This window comes from Scyliorhinus torazame, chromosome 5 (genome assembly GCF_047496885.1).
Source record: "Scyliorhinus torazame isolate Kashiwa2021f chromosome 5, sScyTor2.1, whole genome shotgun sequence".
In the NCBI taxonomy this organism is placed as follows: domain Eukaryota; kingdom Metazoa; phylum Chordata; class Chondrichthyes; order Carcharhiniformes; family Scyliorhinidae; genus Scyliorhinus; species Scyliorhinus torazame.
Window position 1 is genome coordinate 191,875,928 of NC_092711.1, and position 23,862 is coordinate 191,899,789.

The following is a 23,862-nucleotide window of genomic DNA, read 5'->3' on the forward strand; positions in this document are numbered from 1 at the left end:
CTGTTAGTTCTGTCTTTAATTCTCTGAGTCTGTCTGTCTGTTAGTTCTGTCTTTGATTCCCTGAGTCTGTCAGTCTGTTTAAATCAGTCCTCTCTCTCTCTCTCTTTTCATGTTTCATTTCCAGACTTTGACCTTCTAAAAGTCACTTTCGAACAATTTGATTTAGCCTTTTGATTGGGCAATGGGGCAGGATAACCCCGTATAAATTCTTGATTGAATAGGCGATTTAGGATCGCTACCAAAATTAAATAGGAAACCACAAGGATCATCCAAGGATAGGAGACAATGGGTAATACTTTAGATAGCACCTCTGATAGTGGAAGCGCGCTTCAAACTCTTTGTGAACAGTATCCGGAATATTCTAAACAATTGCGACAGCTGTCGGGAGAATTGCATAAAAACCTAGGGAAAGAACAGTGGCCTCTAGGAGGACCGAAAGATCTGCCTACTGTTCTAGGGGCACAGCAACTTATTTGGCAACATAATCGAAGTTCGACGGCAAAAAAGCTGATTGTCCTATGGCGTGAATATTGCCAAAAACTAAAAGATGCATCTCTATTAGCCAGTTGGCAGGCAAATGCTTTAAAATTGGGGATAGAATTAACCGAGGGCGGAATTGTTAAAACTGCGGACGTCCTAAAAAGGGAGTGCGCCCATAAAAATGTGCATGATCTCCTAGGTCCAAGCCGCCGCAACCACAACCTAGTCCGTACGGACAAATGGCCGGCCTTGCCTTGACCGAGGGAGACGATAAGAATGACTTAGAAGATTGTCTAATTGGAAGGAGGCAGCCAACTGCGCCTCCCCCACATCCACCACCTCCACTTTATTATGTCCCTGTAGCCATGGGACCGGTTCCGATCCCAGCTAACCCGATTCCTGTTGTACTTGTGCCTGCTGCTGCGCCCATACCGCTAGCTGCTGCTCCAGTGGAACTTCCACCTACACCTGCTCCTATTGATCCTGTTGCACCTGTATCACCGCTGCCCTCAGCACCAAATGCAGCTTCCGTGATGGCGCCAACCTCACCGCCACCACCACCTCCCCCTCCACAGGTGCTGGCCCCTCCAACCTCACTGCCACCACCCCCTCCCCCTCCACAGGTACTGGACCCTGAAGTAGTGGAAGCACCCTTTCCCCCGCCTCCCCCACCGGTAGATGGAGGGCCAGCCTCTCGCACTAGGCCCCGAACGACAAGGACTCAATATCCATATCCCCAGCTAGCCCAACAGAAAGGGCCATGGAATAAAGGACCGGTAGAGCCAGAATATCCGGATTTTGATGAGGAAGAGGAACAGATGGACTGGGACTGGGAGTGGCCGAAACCCCGCAAGCACCCGTTAAGACAATATCCAGTCCGACAAGTCCCTAACCCCACTTATAACCCTAACAATCCAGTCGCCGCCGGTAATCAGCCACAAATGGGTATATACCAACCTTGGAAACCTAATGAGATAATGGCAATTTTAACAAGAGTCGTAAACAGTCACCAGATTTCCTTCGAACAACCGTGCAAGTTTACAGCGTGGAGACCAGAGATTTATGGGCATTAGTGCGACAGGTTCTACGTCCGGAGGAACACACCCGACTCCTCAACCACATGGTACTACAGACGGGAGCGCAAGCCCCCACTTGGGAAGCACTGGCGATAGTCCGTAATCAGGATCAGGATCAACAGACGGCAGTTTTTAATGCTCTCTCCGCAACATTGCAAAAACCCATTGACTTTTCCAAGGTTATGGATACCAAGCCCAAGAAGGGTGAAGGGGCAGAAGAATTTTTGGAACGATTCAGAGAGGTTTATAGAAACCAGGGAGGGGACCAAAATTACCAAGCGGGAGCCAAATTCTGTGTTTAGCTGCCTGCCAACACAGGTCTCGGATGCAATAAAGACAAATAATATGGATTGGTCGGACAATACCCCGACCCAAATGGCCCGGGCAGTAAAATATTATTGGCAGGATGGGTCAGCCCCAGATGCGCCCAAACCATCGAAAATGAGAACTGAGTACATAACACAAAAAACGCCTGACCCACCGACAGCAGCGCCACCTGTTTCCACAACGCAACTCTATGTGCAACCGTGGGGGCAATATCCCATGTGACTTCTAGTGCCAGCTCCACAACCCCCGTGCGCCGTCACCGGTGCATATGGACCGCCACAGCCACCGCCAGATCCAGTAGGTGTGGGATATCAGATGGAACCACAGTTATGTGTACCAGGGTGGGTGACAGCAAGAGGGGAAGGATATGTGACACACCCTAATGGACCAACGACCCCGTCTTATGGAGGTCCATAATTATGCCCCATTCCCCGACCAGCAAAATCAACAGCAGATGAGCTATCCACATCAAGGGGGACAACAGCCTGACCAAACAGGTGGTAATTCCTGCTTTATTTGTGGGCGTCAAGGACATTGGGCTCGTGATTGTTTTCAGAACCCAAGGAATAGCCGAGGAGGATACGGACAGAGGGGAAGGGGAAGAGGGCAAGGAAGGGGGTATACTAACTTTACCCAAAACAACCCCTTCCAATACTGACCCAAGATGTTGGTGTGCCGTGAACAAGTTTCAGAGAAGGAGCCTTTACTCTCTCTAACAGTTCACGGCACAACAGTGCCCTTTTTAGTGGATACAGGAGCAACAATGTCCTCAGTACAAGCCTCTCTCCTATTACCACTTTCAGAGAAAAAACAAACACTATCGGGATTCCAGGGCCAAGTATGCCAGGACCCAATTTCACAACCCGTTTCAGTAGTCCTAAAAGGGGAGGAGGTACAACACCAATTTGTTGTCACCACAGCACTTGAATGTAATCTAATGGCCAGGGATCTCCTTTGTGCATTTGGACTACAGATTGAATGTGGTGACGATGGGTTAATTATTCGAACACCCAAGTCTAGGTGCCAATACTATACTACAACTAGTCCCCAATGGTGGGCACTACATCTGGAGGAGGAACGACTTATGCATGTGACTCTCGCCTACGATCGAACTGGACATGATAAATGGTTGGAGGATTTCTATGAGCCACTAGTGGGAGCCACTGTTGTGATTAGACTGACAGCTTTAGTTACAGGACCCGAGGGCGAAGCAGAAGCTGCAGAAGTACCAGAGCATCTCTGGCAACAGACTGGTTATACGGCCCCACATGTAACGCGACGAGTCAATTTCCCCTATCATGCTAAAGACCTAGGACCCATGGTCCGCCTAGCCCTAGACTCTGCGGACCCCGAGATTACAGACGTACAAGTCCTACCAGGACGCCTCCAACTGCAATTTTATTCAGTTCCTTGTATTCAAGATACCACGCTTCGCCACCATCGTCCCGACCATTAGATACTACCAGTTTACGATTGTGGGGTGAGGATCAATACCAAGTTGGATCCGTGAACATTGAGCCAATACGAATTATGTTGCAACCAGGTGTCCAGTTGCCCTCTATTCGCCAATATCCTCTTAAACCTCAAGCAGTGACTTCATTAGAGGCACTTATACAGAATCTTATTCGGCAACAAGTTTTGGTTCCGTGTCACTCTCCTTGTAATACTCCAATACTAGCAGTCCCGAAGCCCGGCAAGCCAGATCAATATCGCCTCGTCCAAGATTTGCGCTCAATTAATGCCATTGTGCAACCCCTTCACGCATTGGTCCCAAATCCAGCCCACATTTTAGCCCAAGTCCCAGCGGACGCTACAACATTTTCCCTGGTGGATCTCCAGCATGCCTTTTTCGCCCTCCCCTTGCACCCGGATTCACAGTATCTCTTTGCCTTTACATATCAAAATCAACAATACACATGGACTAGGTTGCCTCAAGGATTGAAACATTCGCCTACTCTTTTCTCCCGCTCTCTCCAACAACAATTACAGCCCCTGGAATTAAAAGGGGGATCCATCCTCGTACAGTATGTTGACGATTTACTGATCGCAAGCCCGTCAGAACAAAGTTGTAAAGAAGATACGGCTCAATTATTAAATTACCTTTCAATTTTAGGATATGTTGTGTCATCCGCCAAAGTAGTAGTAGCCCAACCAACGGTCCGGTTTCTGGGTATCCTTTTATCCGCCGATGCACGGGCGCTATCATCAAGTCGAGTTCAGCCCATTTGTCAGTACCCTGAACCCACAACGGCTAAGGATGTCCGTAAATGGCTCGGAATGGTTAATTATTGTCGGCAATGGATTCCGAATATCGCCCTAGATACCCGGCTATTGACCCCATACACCAATAACGCTGGAGAGTTCCAGTTAAGTACGGAAGCCCAAGAGGCCTTCAATCGGCTAAAAGACGCCTTAATGAGGGCGCCAGCACTAGGACGCCCCCTTTATGATTGACCTTTCCAACTTTATTGTACTGTTTTAGCCGGTTGTGCCACCGCGGTACTTACCCAGAAACATGGGGATCGCCACCGTCCTATAGCTTATTACTCATCTAAACTTGATCCAGTTGCACTCGGCTAGCCTGGATGTACTCAAGTTTTAGCCTCTATTTACAACAGTCTCCAGTCAGCGGCTAATCTCACTCTTCAGCAGGATATTGTTATTTATAGTTCGCATTCAGTCACGGCACTGCTCGGTCAACTTCAGACTCAGCACCTAACTATGGCGCGTCAAAATAAATATGAGATTTATCTCCTCAATAACCCGAAACTTCAGTTCCGGCACTGCACTACTATTAACCCCGCTAGTTTCCTTTCCGACCCGCCTAACGCCACTGAGTCCCCGACTCATGACTGTCTTTCTCTCTTACAAGACGATGCGTCATTACGCGATGATCTCACTGATTCTGCAATACCAAATGCTGCTCTAAACCTATTCACCGATGGTAGTTCATCCATCGGTGAAAGGGGGGATAGATTATCAGGGTATGCAATTGTTAACCAACAAGGAGAAACGCTTGAAGCAGCAGCATTCGAAACTCCCTTTTCTGCCCAACAGGCTGATCTTTTTGCACTTATTCGAGCCTGTGTATTAGGGAAAGATAAAATTGTAAATATCTACACTGATTCCCGCTATGCCTTTGGGGTCACACACAATTTTGGCCAATTATGGAAAAACAGGGGATTTCTGACGTCAGCAGGTACTCAGATATCTCATAAACAATTGGTTACACAATTATTACAAGCTCTAATGCTTCCAAAACAGATTGCGGTTATAAAATGTGCAGCACATACAAATGGGAAAACTTTGGTGGATGTGGGCAATAGGCAGGCGGACCACCAAGCCAAAGAGGCTTCTCGCTTAAAAGACATGGTGGTCCCCAAAATGATGAGCCAGACTAAAAACTTAAATAGTAAGTCTACCTCTGAAAAGCCAATGCCGACCATCACTGACGTCATTCAATTACAGGAGGACGCTCCTGGCTGTGTAAAAAGACTATGGGAAGAATTGGGATGTTGTTATGATCCTAAAAAACAAATTGTGGGTCACCCCGGCAGGGCAGACTTGTATGCCCGATGCATTGGCAGGCTGGGTTACCGAATGTGTTCATTTTGCAACTCATTGTGGTGCACGAGCTACGGGTGATGTATTGCTCAAAACATGGTGGCATCCAAGACTGCAGGATATAGCGCAAAATATTAGCAGTCGTTGCCTAGTAGGTCAGCAGTATAATCCTGGTAAAGCAATACCCTGTAAAATGGGTAAAACCCCGCTACCGGAAGGTCCCTTTGAGACACTCCAGATGGATTACATTGAGTTGGAAAGATGCCAATGTTATAAACATGTATTAGTTATTGTTGATGTATTTAGTAAATGGATAGAAGCTTACCCCACTGTTGATAACAAAGCTTCCACGGTGGTAAAAGTTTTGATGCGCAAAATTGTTCCGAGATTTGGGATTCCATATCGATTAAGCTCTGATAATGGACCTCATTTTGTGGGACAGATTAACAAAGAATCTTGTGCTCAGCTGGGCATAAAACAACAGTTGCACTGTGCATATAGGCCACAAGCAGCAGGAATGGTGGAGCGCGCCAACCAGACATTGAAAACCAAACTAGCCAAATTACAGGCTGAGACAGGCGCTATCTGGCTCAAACTATTACCCATTGCCCTTTTTCAAATTCGCGCTACACCCGCAGGAAAAACTAGATTAAGCCCTGCTGAGATATTGTACGGAAGGCCTTTTCACACTCCATGGGATCAGGACAAGCCAAAAGATGTCAACTTTCAGTACATGACCACGGAAATGGCCAATTACGTTATAGCTCTGACAAAAGTTTTAAAAGGCCTCCACTCGCGGGTTCAAGCAGCCCATGGGAAAGTACCCCCCTTATCCAGTACTGTCACCATTAACCCAGGCGAGTACGTTATGATCCGGAACTGGGTTCGGAAAGGGCTGGAGCCACGATGGGAAGGACCGTTTCTGGTTCTCCTAACTACCCCCACAGCCGTGAAAGTGGAAGGCCGAAATGCTTGGATTCACATTCACCATTGTAAGAGTGTAGCAATGCAATAGAAACTAACTTTTTCTTAAGTTCTAGGGGGGACGATAAAGTTGAATTGTAGTCATGAATATCGTTCTTGTCGCTCTGACCTTGGTCGGTCGCATAATCCTGGAAGGAGAAACTATACGAAAGGTCTGTCAGCCCCAGCGAAGGAGCCCTCACCATCTTTGCCAAGGGGACCTCTGCATTGCGCTAACCGAAGCCCGCAAAGGAGATCATGGACCATGATGCCCGTTGACCGGTGTGCAGCTCAGTTCCTGCGGAAGGGTCAAAACCGGCCTTGGATACGACACACCGGCATCGCCTATCCTGCGACCAACATGCCTGCAAATGGGATTATGGATGCAGCACAAAAACAGAACAATGCCGCTACAATGTGACTTGCAGAAGCAACTATCCCGGGCTAAACGGGAACTGCATGTGAACACTTATTTATATATGTCATATATGTACGCAAAGGATATGAATGTTTCTGGCTGCTGGGTTTGTACCCATATTCCGACACATGCAAAAGGGGGAATCCCCCTCCGGTCAATCCCTTTTAATCTGAACGAAACAATGGAGTGGATCTATCAAAACTTTTCTCGTAACACCCCTAACTTAATAAATGCTGCCCACTTGAGATCCTTTGTGGGTTGGTATCAACCAAGTTATGACCGATCCCATTCACCCCCATTTCTGACCCTCATTAATTTCTCGGAAGGTAGGCCCGAGGGAACTTTTTGCATATACAGAAACTTGAAAGCGGGGACCTTTGTAGGCAACAGCCAATGTAATCGACCATGGCGAGTCAGGCATTCACCTAGTATCAATACCGTACAATGGGACGTATTTTATTTGTGGCCACAAGGCTTACCCCTGGTTACCAGAGAGTTGGACGGGATCCTGTATTTTGGGATACGTTGTTCCCTACGTGCACCATCTCACTAGTTTAAGGAATCACCCTCACCTGAAGAGGGAAAAGAAAGCAATAACCGAAACGCAGCGATTCTTTGGGATCCTGCTTCCCCCTGTCGGGGTAGCTCTTGCAATGAAGGAAATAAGGAAGATAGCAAAAATCCTGGAAGAGGGAGCAAACGACACCACTGAAGCATTGACTGAGATAAATAATGAAATGGTGGCAATAAGAACCGCTGCCCTACAAAACTGAATGGCCCTCGATTACCTCCTTGCAAACAAAGGTGGGACTTGTGCCATGATCGGTTCGGAATATTGCACCTACATCCCCGATAGTTCGGAGAACATCACCCACCTCGTGGATCATATCCGCAAAGAGGTTAAGAAAATGCATGAAATATCAAGAGATGGGTAGTTAGATTGGTTGTTTGCCAGATCATGGGGGTCTTACCGAGTGCATGGATTGATAATCCTGGTAGTTGTAATACTTGTAATAATAATGCTTAGCTTCCTAATTAAATGCTTGTGTAAAAGTGTCAGTGCAGCAGTAATTTCTCAACAGTTAATGCAGCAACATGAAGTGCGCCTTGAAGAGTTAATGGATGTGAAAGAAAGAGCAGAGGAATATGAGGAAATGATCGAAATGCAAATAGAATAGGAAAGACTGAGACGATTGACTATGGATTAGAAATTATCATGAAATGATAAAAGGGGGAAATTAGAGTTTTTGAGAGTTTGGCTTAAGATGGAATTGGAACTTTATGGGAAAAACAAAATGTTAGGTAAAGCTTTGTGTGAAGAAATGTCAAGACAGGCCTTTACAGGCTTCTGATAGCAAGCTGAGAAATGTCAAGATAGGCTGTCAAAGGCTTCAGATAACAAGCTGTAATTGTTGTTTTAGTACCAGACAAATTGCAGACGGCCTTGGGAAGGGTTGCGCTAGGCTTGAAAACAATCATAAATTAGCTAAAAGGCACAGATGGAATGCAAGGGAGCTGCCTTCAGAAATGAGCCAGAAACTGTGTAAGAACTGCTGTTAGATGTGACGAATGTGATATAAAATAGTTACTTTAGAGATATTAGTTACTGTAATGTAGAGATAGGCCAGTCTCATCCTGGTGAGTTCACAAAGGATTTCAGACCGCATGGCAAAGCAAGGAAGAGGTGTGTCCAGCTATGGAGGGGAAAAGGATGCTGGGTAATAGGGGCCAGAGGAAGGGATTGGAAGTGAGCCAATTAGAGTGTATGGCTAGGTCAGGAGGGGTACAGGATGACCTATGGGAATCGTGTATGTGAAACTTGATGCCATTTGTGTTATTAGTAGAGATCTCTTTGCCCTACAGACTCACTTGATTCCAGAGGTGTACGAAGCAAGATGTGCTTTGTACTTGCTGTGAATTGAGAAAGACTTGCAAGTCAAATAAAATAACTAATGCTGTACCTGCAAATTCATCTCGACTTTTATTGAGGCCAGACTGACGGGTAAAGAAATTTGGAATTTGTCATTTGGTGCCGGAAACCCGGGATTTCTCAGGACGGTTCTGACCAACTGCGAAATCAGAATTAGACTGATTATGAACAGGAGGATGGGAAAAAAGGGCCCACAATGTACAGCTGGAAAATGACCGTGCATTGATTTTTCCCCTCTTCTTATCGTCTGATTAGTCTGGTCACTCGCGGTTGGTACGGAAAGATCGTCTCGACGAAATTAAAGGTCAGTCTGGGGATTAGAAATTTAATTGATGGGATTTCATATTGTTGATTCGGCTTGGGTTAGGTTTTGGGTTGATGTAACATCTAAAACGATGATTCAATTCCATGTATAAGTGTTTTTAAGACTGATGTGACTTCAGCAGATGAAGGTTCAGTTAAGTAAGTGTTTTAAGACTGATGGGACTTCAGCAGATGAAGGTTCAGTTGAATGAGTGTTTTTAAATCTGAAGATGATTCAATTCCATGTATGAGTGTTTTAAATCTATAGTTGATTAAGCTAAAATTGTACCCTTGGACTGTAGTGGCGAAAAACGCAGTTCTGAGGACTAGTTGAGATTATGGGGATTTCCTTGGATAGCACAAATGATCCAGGCATGCCATTGCAAATATTATGTGATATGTATCCGGATAAAGCAAAAGATTTCAGGAAAATGTCAGCAGCGTTAAGGAGTAAAATGGGTGATGAATGGCCACTAGGGGGCACCAAAGACCTAGAGATTATTAAGAAAATTCAGGGACACATCTGGAAAAAGAGTCAAAGTATGAAAGCAAAAGAATTAATTGGATTATATTGTCAAGAGGAAAGAGATAAGATCATGTTATCAAGTTAGCAGGACAATGCCCTTAAAATGGGAATTCCAATTAGTGAACAGGGTAACCAAAAAACATTACAGGTCTTGAAAAAGGAATGTGCATTCAAAAAACGTGCATGTAAAGACTGGAAAGGCTCGGGTCAAACAAAAGATGGGCTACGTAGTTCAATGGCTGGCCTTGAATTGACAGAAAATGATCAATTCGATAATTTGAAAATGTCAGCAAAAGTTCCGACTGCACCTGTAGCATTGTCTGCACTAATTCCAGAACCACCAGAGTATAATAATTTATATCCAGTCACTGCTCCCCAGATTCCAATCATGCCAGTAACTCCAGCCCTTTTGGTTGATAGCGTGGGTCCCGATTTACCATCTTCACGATCAGTAGGGGAAGAGGACCTCTGTTCCATAAGCCCAGTTAGCTCTAGGACCCAATCTCGGACAGCGAGAGAAGGGCTTGATCCTAACCAGAAACAATTAAGCATACCACCTAAATCCCTTCAGACCAAGGGGAAACCACAAATTTTGAGAACAAAGGGAGATGCCAGGGATGATTCTGAAGAGAAAGAACTCCCTCTAGTGACAGGGTGGGACGTCGAAGTCTTGGAAGAACCAGAGGAAATAGCTAGAGTGCCCCCTGGTGAGACTCGGAGACAGTTGCCGATTAGGAAGATACCAAACCCTGACGCGGTGACTGCCGGGGCCCAGCCCACGATAGGCGTTTACTTCCCATGGACACCCAGTGAGATGATGGTTATTATGGCTACAATCCCAGATAGAAAAAAATCTCCTGCTGCTTTCGTGGATTCCCTGAGAACTACCATCTCAATTTATCTGATTCTAGGGACCTCTGGGCCCTAGTCCAGCAGGTTTTAACCCCAGCAGAGTACCGCAATTATCTTAATCACTTGAATTATGCTAGTCACGCCGCACTTCAGCAAGCCCATGCGTTAGACGACGATAGACGGACACAAATTCTGAATGCGTTGAATAGCACATTTCAAAAGCCCACAAATATTTCTGCTATCTTAGACCTAAAACCTAAGAAGATTGAAGAGCCAGAGGAATTTCTGGAACTTTTTAATGAAATCTACCGTGGGCAGTCAGGCGACTTGCCATATCAAAATGGTCAGAATTCCCCTCAATATTGTGCTATGTTAATGCATTGCCTACCACCTTCCGTGGCTACTGCTGTGAAATGTAATAACATGAATTGGACAGAGAACGACCCCAGATGGCAAGGGCAGTCAGATTTTATTGGAAGGGGTGTGTAGGCCAGGAAGGAGGCTCAGTTACAAAGGTTAAGACTGAGTATGTAATGAGAAAGGATGATCTGCGACCCCAACAAGCGGCAGAAATGGTAGCTTACCAGCTGGAGCCCCAATATTGTGACTTTGGGTGGGTGGATCAGCGAGGGGGAGGATATCAAACCCACCCAAAGGGACCCTCAGCTCCTTTTTATGGCCCACCGTATGCACCAACAGCTTCACAACTGCCGCCCACTCTGAGGGGCCATTGGTCTACTGGGAGAAGAGGACGGGGCAGATATAGAGGGAGCAATGCATATTTTAATTGCGGCCGTGCAGATCACTGGCAACAGGAATGCCCCTTTAAAAGACAGGCAGCAGAAGGAGATTATCCGACCCAAAGGAGGGGGTACCCACCAAGGGGAGGACAGACGAGATACACTGACTTCTCCCAGGCAAACACAGGATTGACTAGCTAATTTAGTCATAAGGACTCTCCAATCGGACAGGGAACCTATTATTTCTCTGCAGATAGGAGATCAGCATCACTCATTTGTAATCGACACTGGAGCAGCCATGTCTTCTGTGCAATCAGAACTTCGACTACCATTATCCGACCACACGCAGCAATTGTCGGGGTTCCAAGGACAGGTGTGTGAGTATCCTATTTCTGAACCTGTGACAGTCACTTACGAGAATAAGTCTGCAGATCATCAGTTTGTAGTGACTACTGGATTGGACTGTAACTTGTTGGCCCCAGATTTATTATGTATCTTCCAGCTACAGCTAGAGTGCGGAGACGAGGGGGTAATGGTTAAATCATGGAGGATGAGACAACAGTGCTATATTTCTATCACCCCCCAGTGGTGGACGTTAGACATTGAACATTCACTGCATCACGTTACCCTTGCCTATGACAGAACCGGACAAAACAGGGAGTTGGAGGACAAATACCGGCCATTAATTGGGACCGATTGGCCAGTCAAGGTTACAGTCACAGTCACGGGAAAAGAAGGTACAGCCCATTTTGTTACAATACCACCACATTTATGGCCACAGTCAGCTTCGGTAAGCCCTCATATTACACGTTAGGTCCACGACCAGTACCATGCCAGGGATCTGGGGCCTATGGTAAGGAGGGCAGTGGATCATTCAGATCCAACAGAGTACGCACTTCAAGTCACGCCGGACGGCACTGCCATAAAATATTTTGAGGTCCCTAAAACGATTAACACTCGACTGCAGCATATGTCAATCCACAGGTCTGGGCGGAATACCCATCACAAGTGGGAAAGACAAATGTTACACCTATTAAGGTAACGATTAAGGATCATGTAAAGCTGCCTTCCATTCGGCAAGACCCCGTGAAATCCCAAGCTGCTCCGTCTATAGACAAATTAATTCAAGAGCTGTTGCAGCAGGGTATTTTGGTCCCTTGCCAATCCGAATGTAACAGCCCCATACTTGCTGTGCCTAAACCAGCCAAACCAGACCAGTACCGATTGGTGCAGGATTTACGTTCAATCAATGCCATTGTACAGCCGTTACATGCTCTCGTCCCTAACCCTGCCCACATACTGGTTCACATTCCAGCTCAAGCCCGGGTCTTCGCCATAATTGACCTTCAGCACGCCTTCTTTGCCCTCCCACTTGCAACTGAAAGCCAATATTTGTTTGCCTTCACTTACAATGGACAGCAGTATACCTGGACCCGACTGCCACAGGGGTTCGTCAACTCACCTACACTCTTCTCCAGATGTCTGCAGACCCAACTCCAGGCCTTGACATTGGAGCATGGTTCCACTCTAGTGCAGTATGTAGATGACATATTGGTAGCAAGTCCTGACGAGCCCAGTAATAGGGACGATGTGATCCAATTATTAAACCACCTATCCTCGTTGGGTTATGTTGTCTCACAATCAAAGGTCTTGGTGGCTCAGAGAAAGGTTAAGTTCTTAGGAGTTTTACTTTCAGCCACAGAAAGAAGACTCGAACCAAGTAGGATTGAACCAATATGCCAATTCCCCGCCCCTACAATAGCCAAGGAGGTCCGTCATTGGCTGGGTATGGTGAATTATTGTCGGCAGTGGATACCAAACATCGCTGTCTATACAAAGCTGCTGACGCCTTACACTAGTGAAGGGGGGAACTTTACTCTCACCACCGAGGCACTCGATGCCTTCCGTTGCCTGAAGCAGGCCTTGTTACAAGCACCGGTCCTCGTGAGGCCCTTGTACGACCGACCATTCCAGATATACTGTACTGTTCTGGAAGGATGTTCAACAGCGGTACTCACCCAGCAACATGGGTCAAGCACCGGCCCGTAGCATATTACTCTTCCAAACTCGACACAGTGGCGTTGGGCCACCCTGTTTGCACCCAGATCTTGGCAGCGATATACAATAGTTTGCAAGCTGCTGCCAATATCACTCTCCAACAGGATATTACGGTATATAGCTCCCACTCGGTAATCGCACTATTGGGGCAACTTCAAACTCAACATCTTACCGCAGCTCGTCAGAATAGGTATGAGATATACCTTTTGAACAATCCACGTCTGACATTTAAATACTGTACCACTATCAATCCAGCCTGCTTTCTTAGCAGTCCCCCTGTCCATGAGGACGCATCTCGTCACGACTGTTTAGCCTTGATTCAGGAAACTACCACAATAAGGGACGATCTGAGTGATATTCCGTTAGAACAACCTGACATGATTATGTATGTTGATGGCAGTGCATTAGTAAGCCCCACTGGCCGGAGATTGTCCGGTTATGCAATTGTAGAACAGGATGGTCTGATTCTAGAAGCGGCAGCTTTCCAGACCCCTTATTCAGCCAACAAGCCAAACTTTTTGCCCTCACCCGTACATGCATACTTGGGGTAGATCGTCGGGTAAATATTTACACTGACTCCCGATACGCTTTCGGGGTAGTTCATGACTTTGAACAACTCTGGAAGAATAGGGGATTCCTTACCTCGGCAGGCACGGAAATATCCCACCGGGGTTTAGTTAATGACCTACTGCAGGGCCTTCTTATGCCCGCGCAGATTTCCGTTATTAAATGCGCTGCCCACACAAATGGTAAGACCCCAGTTGATGTTGGTAATGAACAAGGAGATTGTGCAGCGCGGACAGCCGCGCAAATTCAGCAAGTGATGGTGCCTAAAATGTTAAGTCAGACTAAACGATCTACTATAAATATGTCTGCTTCTAACAAGTCAATGCCAACCATCCAAGACGTCATAAGGTTACAGGAGGACGCTCCTGAGAGTGATAAACAAATGTGGAAATGGTTAGGTTGTACATATGATTCTGTTTCCTCTTTATGGACCACGCCAGCACATCAGACTTGTATGTCTGATGTACTGGCTTTATGGGTCATCGAATATGTACACTTTGCAACTCATTGTGGGGCTCGGTGGATTTGTTGCTGGACACTTGGTGGCACCCTAAAATGCAGGGATTGGCCCAGAGTAATCGGTGTTTGATTTGTCAGCAATATAACACCGGAAAAGGATCCCTTGTGGGATGGGGCAAACCCCGTTGCCCAGTGGTCCCTTTGAGACGCTCCAAATGGATTACATTGAGTTGGAAAGGTGTCAATGTTATAAATATGTTTTGGTCATTGTGGATGTGTTCAGCAGATGGGTCGAGGAGTATCCGACTATCAATAATAAAGCTGCTACTGTGGTTAAAGTTTTGATGCGGGAAATCATTCCCCGATACGGTATACCAGCTCAGTTAAGTTCTGATAATGGGCCTCATTTTATTGGACAAATTAACAAGGGGTTTTGCTCCCAGTTGGGCATACGCCAGCAGTTACACTGTGCTTATAGACCGCAGGCGGCCGGGTTGGTTGAGAGACACAATCAGACCCTCAAAACTAAATTGGCTAAATTAAGAGCAGACACGGGACTGACATGGCTTAAGTTGCTCCCCATTGCCCTCTTCCAGCTGCGGGTTACACCTGCGGGACCGGCCCGGCTCTCTCCTGACGAGATTCTTTATGGGTGGCCTCTTAGAACTCCTTGGGGCCTGCATGCTTCCAGACTGGTTCAGTGTCACCATATGACTGAAGAGATGACCACCTATGTTCTAGTCCTCACACAGCTGCTCAAGGAGCTCCATGGCCAGATCCGCACGGCTCACCAGTCATCGCCCCCAGTACCTAGCTAATTTTCAGTCCAGCCCGGCAGGTATGTCATGGTCAAAAATTGGACTAGGAAGGGGTCAGAGCCGGGATGGGACGGGCCCTTCCAAGTTCTCCTTACCACCCCCACAGCAGTTAAAGTGGAAGGGCGAAGTGCTTGGTTCCACCTCCATCACTGTAAATTGGGTCCATCTCCACTACTGTAAAAGGTCGGTTACTAACCTGCCTCCCTTCTCCAGTGCCATTTTACAGGTGTGGAATATGATGGGGTGGCTACGCACCGCCTGTGAGATCTACGGCCTCACCTCGCTTGGAGTGTTATTGGCGATGGACATGGAAAAGGGGAATATTATCTACATTTGTAACCCCAACCAATCTACAAGGACATTTCATTTATGCAAAGGTGATGTTCTTCGCTGCCCCCATATACGAGGACATGGTATCGACTCATGGAAGGTCGTCAAAGTTAAGGAGAATGCAGGACTCATGAAACAATTCCACCAGTCCCGGCGATGGGAAGGGAACATTATATGGACATTGCCTTGTTTTTGGAGTACATGTAAATTTGATTTTGGATGTGTTAAGATTGGTGCGATAAAGGTAACATCAGGCCGTCAGGAGAGCGTAGGAAGAGGCTATGAGAAAGAGAGAGGGACTAGAGAGAGGACGGGGTGTGTGAGAAGGGAAGTACAGCTAGAATGTAGGTTATCAGGAGATACACTTAATTTAGTTAAAGGCCAAACTGAGGAAAACCCGGGTAGTATGAATCTCTTCTACCAGATTTACCACCGCTTGTATGGCCACGGACGGGTTGTCTGCTACCCGAACCCTGCAGCGGTGTCTAGGTTATTTTCTGTTTCACCGCTTTGGGGAACTCCCCAAACGGTGGTTCATTGTCAGCGTTCCGAGCCACCACCCGAGCAAGTCACTCTTCCTTACGATCCGGGTTCAGCACCACCGGCTATTTGCCTTCCCCTTCCTCGGGATAATTCCCACTCACAGTATGATAGGCTGCAACGGTGGAGGGCGTACATACCTAGCCACTTCACTCCCAATAGGGATTCCCGGTCGTACGAGAATTGTTTCAGCAGTGAAGGATACGGCTGTTTGCTGGTAGAGGTGGAAACGAATATAACATGTCTGTTCCCCACCTGTACGGACAGGAGGTGTCATATCACCCAGGCGTCTGGCCAATTCGTTTGTTACAACACCACTTAGAACATAGAACATAGAACAATACAGAGCAGTACAGGCCCTTCGGCCCACGATGTTGCACCGAAACAAAAGCCATCCAACCTACACTATGCCATTATCATCCATATGTTTATCCAATAAACTTTTAAATGCCCTCAATGTTGGCGAGTTCACCACTGTAGCAGGTAGGGCATTCCACGGCCTCACTACTCTTTGCGTAAAGAACCTACCTCTGACCTCTGTCCTATATCTATTACCCCTCAGTTTAAAGTTATGTCCCCTCGTGCCAGCCATATCCATCCGCGGGAGAAGGCTCTCACTGTCCACCCTATCCAACCCCCTGATCATTTTGTATGCCTCTATTAAGTCTCCTCTTAACCTTCTTCTCTCCAACGAAAACAACCTCAAGTCCATCAGCCTTTCCTCATAAGATTTTCCCTCCATACCAGGCAACATCCTGGTAAATCTCCTCTGCACCCGCTCCAAAGCCTCCACGTCCTTCCTATAATGCGGTGACCAGAACTGTACGCAATACTCCAAATGCGGCCGTACCAGAGTTCTGTACAGCTGCAACATGACCTCCCGACTCCGGAACTCAATCCCTCTACCAATAAAGGCCAACACTCCATAGGCCTTCTTCACAACCCTATCAACCTGGGTGGCAACTTTCAGGGATCTATGTACATGGACACCTAGATCCCTCTGCTCATCCACACTTTCAAGAACTTTACCATTAGCCAAATATTCCGCATTCCTGTTATTCCTTCCAAAGTGAATCACCTCACACTTCTCTACATTAAACTCCATTTGCCACCTCTCGGCCCAGCTCTGCAGCTTATCTATATCCCTCTGTAATCTGCGACATCCTTCCACACTATCGACAACACCACCGACTTTAGTATCGTCTGCAAATTTACTCACCCACCCTTCTGCGCCTTCCTCTAGGTCATTGATAAAAATGACAAACAGCAACGGCCCCAGAACAGATCCTTGTGGTACTCCACTTGTGACTGTACTCCATTCTGAACATTTCCCATCAACCACCACCCTCTGTCTTCTTTCAGCTAGCCAATTTCTGATCCACATCTCTAAATCACCCTCAATCCCCAGCCTCCGTATTTTTTGCAATAGCCTACCGTGGGGAACCTTATCAAACGCTTTGCTGAAATCCATATACACCACATCAACTGCTCTACCCTCGTCTATCTGTTCAGTCACCTTCTCAAAGAACTCAATAAGGTTTGTGAGGCATGACCTACCCTTCACAAAGCCATGCTGACTATCCCTGATCATATTATTCCTATCTAGATGATTATAAATCTTGTCTCTTATAATCCCCTCCAAGACTTTACCCACTACAGACGTGAGGCTCACCGGCCTATAGTTGCCGGGGTTGTCTCTGCTCCCCTTTTTGAACAAAGGGACCACATTTGCTGTCCTCCAGTCCTCTGGCACTATTCCTGTAGCCAATGATGACATAAAAATCAAAGCCAAAGGTCCAGCAATCTCTTCCCTGGCCTCCCAGAGAATCCTAGGATAAATCCCATCAGGTCCCGGGGACTTATCTATTTTCAGCCTGTCCAGAATTGCCAACACCTCTTCCCTACGTACCTCAATGCCATCTATTCTATTAGCCTGGGGCTCAGCATTCTCCTCCACAACATTATCTTTTTCCTGAGTGAATACTGACGAAAAATATTCATTTAGTATCTCGCCTATCTCTTCAGACTCCACACACAATTTCCCATCCCTGTCCTTGGCTGGTCCTACTCTTTCCCTAGTCATTCGCTTATTCCTGACATACCTATAGAAAGCTTTTGGGTTTTCCTTGATCCTTCCTGCCAAATACTTCTCATGTCCCCTCCTTGCTCGTCTTAGCTCTCTCTTTAGATCCTTCCTCGCTACCTTGTAACTATCCATCGCCCCAACCGAAACTTCACACTTCATCTTCACATAGGCCTCCTTCTTCCTCTTAACAAGAGATTCCACTTCCTTGGTAAACCACGGTTCCCTCGCTCGACGCCTTCCTCCCTGTCTGACCGGTACATACTTATCAAGAACACGCAGTAGCTGATCCTTGAACAAGCCCCACTTATCCAGTGTGCCCAACACTTGCAGCCTACTTCTCCACCTTATCCCCCCCAAGTCACGTCTAATGGCATCATAATTGCCCTTCCCCCAGCTATAACTCTTGCCCTGCGGTGTATACTTATCCCTTTCCATCATTAACGTAAACGTCACCGAATTGTGGTCACTGTCCCCAAAGTGCTCTCCTACCTCCAAATCCAACACCTGGCCTGGTTCATTACCCAAAACCAAATCCAACGTGGCCTCGCCTCTTGTTGGCCTGTCAACATATTGTTTCAGGAAACCCTCCTGCACACACTGTACAAAAAAACGACCCATCTATTGTACTCGAACTATATCTTTTCCAGTCAATATTTGGAAAGTTAAAATCTCCCATAATAACTACCCTGTTACTTTCGCTCATATCCAGAATCATCTTCGCCATCCTTTCCTCTACATCCCTAGAACTATTAGGAGGCCTATAAAAAACTCCCAACAGGGTGACCTCTCCTTTCCTGTTTCTAACTTCAGCCCATACTACCTCGGCAGAAGAGTCCCCATCTAGCATCCTCTCCGCCACCGTAATACTGCTCTTGACTAGCAGCGCCACACCTCCCCCTCTTTTGCCTCCTTCTCTGAGCTTACTAAAACACCTAAACCCCGGAACCTGCAACATCCATTCCTGTCCCTGCTCTATCCATGTCTCCGAAATGGCCACAACATCGAAGTCCCAGGTACCAACCCACGCTGCCATTGAACGCCGGCCTCCAGCTCCTTTGTGGCTGGGCGAATGTCTCTCATATCACTGTTGGGACTAGGGCTTTCCACATTGCTAGGCGGCCCGAATGGGCGTTTCAAAGCTGGATAAACTGGGCTACTGGGGGATCCTTACGCAACCGATATACTGATTGTGATGCTAGCCTGCACACGGATACTACTTTTTATTTAATGGCACAGCGACCAATGTTTTGTCACCCCCATTTCCCCGGCAAATTGCTATTGGGACTCTAGTCCCTACCACAGTCCCCTGCCCTTCGGCGTGGAAGCTGCATAATCAGTTAGCACGCCGGGCAGTCTCAGCTGAATTTTGCGAGAACTGGAAAAAACCTCAGGTTCTCGCACCCAACCGGGGCCACTCAGCCGGGTGGGGGATTCTGAGCGTCTTGACACTGGGAGGTGTGGGGGTTTCCTTGGCTATCAGCGATAGGAATTATTTTATTTGTGGCCTTACCATCTTGGGAAATGAAACCTTGGGAGCCCTCGGGGCAATAACCAAGGAATTGTCTCAGCTGCGGTTGTTTGCAATGCAGAACCGGTATGCTCTTGACTATCTTCTGGCCCGTGAGGGTGGGGTATGCGCCATAGTACAGGGCAAGTGTATCATGGGAGTTCAGGACTTGACCGCTAACATCACTAAATTTATGGATCACATACGGGATCACATGGACGGAATGCAGGATCCTGGCTCTTGGGGTAACTGGGGATTTGGAGGTTGGAAGGACTGGTTGATAAATATGGCCATGTATTTAGTGGTGGCTATCGGCTGCATCTTTGTGGGCCTAGCCATCCTTAAATGTGTGATGGGTAGAATGCGGGGTGCACTGGAACAGATCAACGCCCCTGAAATCTTGGCTGTCAAAATTTGGAAGGCCAGACTGACGGGTAAAGAAATTTGGAATTTGTCAGATGTATTGGCTTTGGCTTGCTGGTGTAACTCTCAAGAGATAGTGGTTTTAGCCCCGGCCGAGAAATAAACATGTTAAAGTAACGAGGTGTTCGACTGATCATTTCATCCGGACTGGCTGCAAAAGAATCCTCAGTTCCATCTGAAAATTTCTTTGTAACAATGTGTTTGGAAGCATCAGAATAACTTGAGGTTATATCTTCACACAAACCTTTTGCTTCTGATTCATAGTGTGCAATCCTATCGTCTGAATTTTCTCTGAGTTCTTTAACAAACGAAAGTAACGATGATAGCAGAAGATAACCTTCAAATACATCAAAACCAGGAGTTTGGAGTTTCTTACTTGTTTTGTTGAAACGTACCAAACGACTGTTAAAATAGCATATTCCAGCTTTACCAACTTGTGGTATAAATTCTTTGCATCTCGTTTACATTCAGGCTTCTCTTCTGAGTCTTCAAAAATATGTTTGAGAGTAAAATACCCATATATCCATTTTTAATTGCCCGGACTGCTTCATAGTGTGCAGACCATCAAGTTACACTTAAGCTCTTTAGAGAAAAATGTAGATTGCCCTGTGTGTTTAAAATCCCCCATCTTCGTGGAGATCCAGAAAAGAAAACTTACAGCTCCTGCAAAATGCCAAAATAGTCAATAACTTCAGGTACAGTAGACACTGCCTTTTCTCCAACAAGGTTAAGTGAATGGGCTGCACATGGTACATAGTCTGCATACCTGTTAATGTTTTTAAAGAGTGCTTGCAGCCCTCTCTCCGAGCCCTTCATGTTAGATGCATTATCGTAGGACTGACCACGGATATTTTCAAGTGAAAGATTATGTTCACCCAGGACTTGTTGTATTTTGTTGAACAAGATCGTGGATGAATGGTTTTCTATCGGTAAAAATTTTTAAAAATCTCTCACAGGGTTTCCCATCATAGCAGTATCAAACCACAATTACCAGCTGGTCAACATGTGTCAGGTCAGGCGTAAAGTCAACAATAATAGTTATTATACACACCGAACAGGCGCCGGAATGTGGCGGCTAGGGGCTTTTCACAGTAACTTCATTTGAAGCCTATTTGTGACAATAAGCGATTTTCATTTTAATTTCATTGAGTAGTATTTGGTGTCTAGGTTGTTGATTTGATTCACAATTTCACCTTGTACATGTTTTCCCATGATTTCTATCAATTCTTCATACACGGGTTTGGATAGGCAAGTAGCATTTACTTTTTCATTTTTACATTTCTCGAGATGTTCATGTAAAAATGGGTCGAACTCTGCAATAACTTCAAGCTATCTTTCGTGAGGCTAGACTGAGTTAGGCAAGACTAGGCAACCAAAACTCATAGGCTAAGGTAATGCAACACAATTTTACCATTATTTGAACACTTTTCATAATAAACACCTGTAATTTAACACAAATTAACCCTTTAATTACTTTTTCATAAATACTTGTAATATAGTATTAGCCTAGGCTATGCGGTCGTAGCCTACCTTCCGTTCACCTCCTCATAAAAACAATAGGCTTAGGCTAATCCAACACTATTTCACCTTTATTACTTACCTTACTTACTTTTCTAAATATAACATTTATTTTTGAGTAAGGGTAATTAAAATATTGTATCCTTATGAACACTTTGTTGAAAAAAATTCTTGTCTAGATCGCTATCACGAGTGCTATCACGTTGAAAATTCACATCAGCATTGTGATTGCCTTTTCAACGGCTCCCCTTTTTTGTTACGACATGTCATCTACTGTTTGTATTTCTGTCATAAACGTTAATAGTGTTTTAAATTATTTATAATTATTTTATATTAAATATATTTAGAATGAAACATCCTTAATTTGAACGATTTTTCATTTACGGCTAGCCTACATGATACTTTAATAACCGTTTAATTTTTATTTTAACTATAATTTTGTATTGAATTACACTATTATTAATATTATTTTTTAAAAACCCCTTCTCATTTAGTAGACCCCAAAATTTTAAGCAATGTGGACTAAAGTTGTTTCTGGGGGCCCTCTGGGATCAGGGGCCCTGAAGCTTAAGCTTCATTAGTTTCATAGTAGATCCGCCCCTGCGGCTCAGACAACAGGCTGAGTTTGAAAAACAATCCAGGGGTGACGGCACATGTAACCAGTAAGTTTGTCACCTGCTAAATAACTGCTCATTCACAAAGCAATTTATATTCTAAGTTGCTTTCAGATTAAAGGTAAAAAGGAGAATATTTTACGGATTGCAAAAACTAAAAAAGTTCAAAATGTTTGAAAAAACTAAAGAAAGCAGAGATGCAAGGCCAGCTGATGTGTTGTACCTGCATGATATTGGAGTTGTTGGACCCCATTGTGGTTTCTAGTGAGTATATCTATAGGAAGTGTTGATTGCTGGAGTCTGGGCTTTGGACACTGTGACACGTTGGAGCGGGTGTGAAGGGAGTTACCTGGATGCTGCATTTCATGAGGCCATCATCTTCACCCCTCTAATTAACTACCTTCAATTCTATATGTGGTCAGGGACAGGTGGGTGTGCCTATGGATGAGCCAGGAAGAGGGACCCAAGCAGTAGGGTTGCAAGAGCCTCAGCCCTTGTCCTTGTTGTTTAGTTGAAGTTGCTCCTGCAGGGAAATAATCCAAGGACACATCTTGGTGTTGATCAGGCCCAGGTAAAGGGCAGGTCACATATGGTTATTCTCAATGATTGCAATAACAACGTGAGATATTCTACCATTTATTCTGCTGGCAGGGTGTCTGGAGATAACGGAAGGGAGGCGAGGATCACATAGAGCTGTTTGCCTATTGTCACATCCATAGGTTGAGAAGAGCCATTAAACAGCAGGAATTCATGACAGGGAGGGTGATTTTCATAGAATTTACAGTGCAGAAGGAGGCCATTCGGCCCATCGAGTCTGCACTGGCTCTTGGAAAGAGCACCCTACCCAAGCCCACACCACCCTATCCCCATAACCCAGTAACCCCACTCAACCAACACTAAGGGCAATTTTGGACACTAAGGGCAATTTAGCATGGCCAATCCACCTAACCTGCACATCTTTGGACTGTGGGAGGAAACCGGAGCACCCGGAGGAAACCCACGCACACACGGGGAGAACGAACAGAATCGGCTTCACGTTCAAGCAGCCGATGACTTCTCATGTCTGCATGCGAAGTTGTGGTGAGAATTTTCTAAACTGCTGCACTGAAGGAGAAATGACAGCCAAAGAGGACTGGGGGCATCTGGACTCGAACCAGAGACCTCTGGATCTACAGTCAAATGCTCTACCACTGAGCTATACCCCCAAAAGCTGATTGATAGGCACAAGCCAGATAACCGACCATTGATATAAATAATTATAAGACCACATATATGTGGATTTGCACTGATTGGATATTATTAGATGCATCTGTCCATGTTGGTATTGGTAGATGTGATCACCACACAGCCCTTGTGGAGAGGACAGCACGGTAACATAGTGGTTAGCACAAATGCTTCACAGCTCCATGGTCCCAGGTTCGATTCCCGGCTTGGGTCACTGTCTGTGCGGAGTCTGCATGTTCTCCCCGTGAGTGCGTGGGTTACCTCCGGGTACTCCGGATTCCTCCCACAGTCCAAAGATGTGCAGGTTAGGTGGATTGGCCATGATAAATTGCCCTTAGTGTCCAAAATTGCCCTTAGTGTTGGGTGGGGTTACTGGGCTATGGGGATAGGGTGGAGGTATGGGATTGGGTAGGGTGCTCTTTCCAAGAGCCGGTGCAAACTCGATGGGCCGAATGGCCTCCTTCTGCACTGTAAATTCTATGAAAAATAATTCCATGAGACAAAGTCCCGTCATCTCTGAATGAACACAGGTCATCTGA

At 46.0% G+C, this 23,862-nt stretch overlaps 1 non-coding gene across 1 annotated transcript; it reads right to left on the reverse strand.

Moving 5' to 3' along the window:
* Positions 1-23,232: 23,232 nt before the first annotated feature.
* trnay-gua (transfer RNA tyrosine (anticodon GUA)) lies at positions 23,233-23,304 on the reverse strand. Its single transcript has one exon. It is a non-coding gene; the product is annotated as a tRNA-Tyr (tRNA).
* Positions 23,305-23,862: the final 558 nt, after the last annotated feature.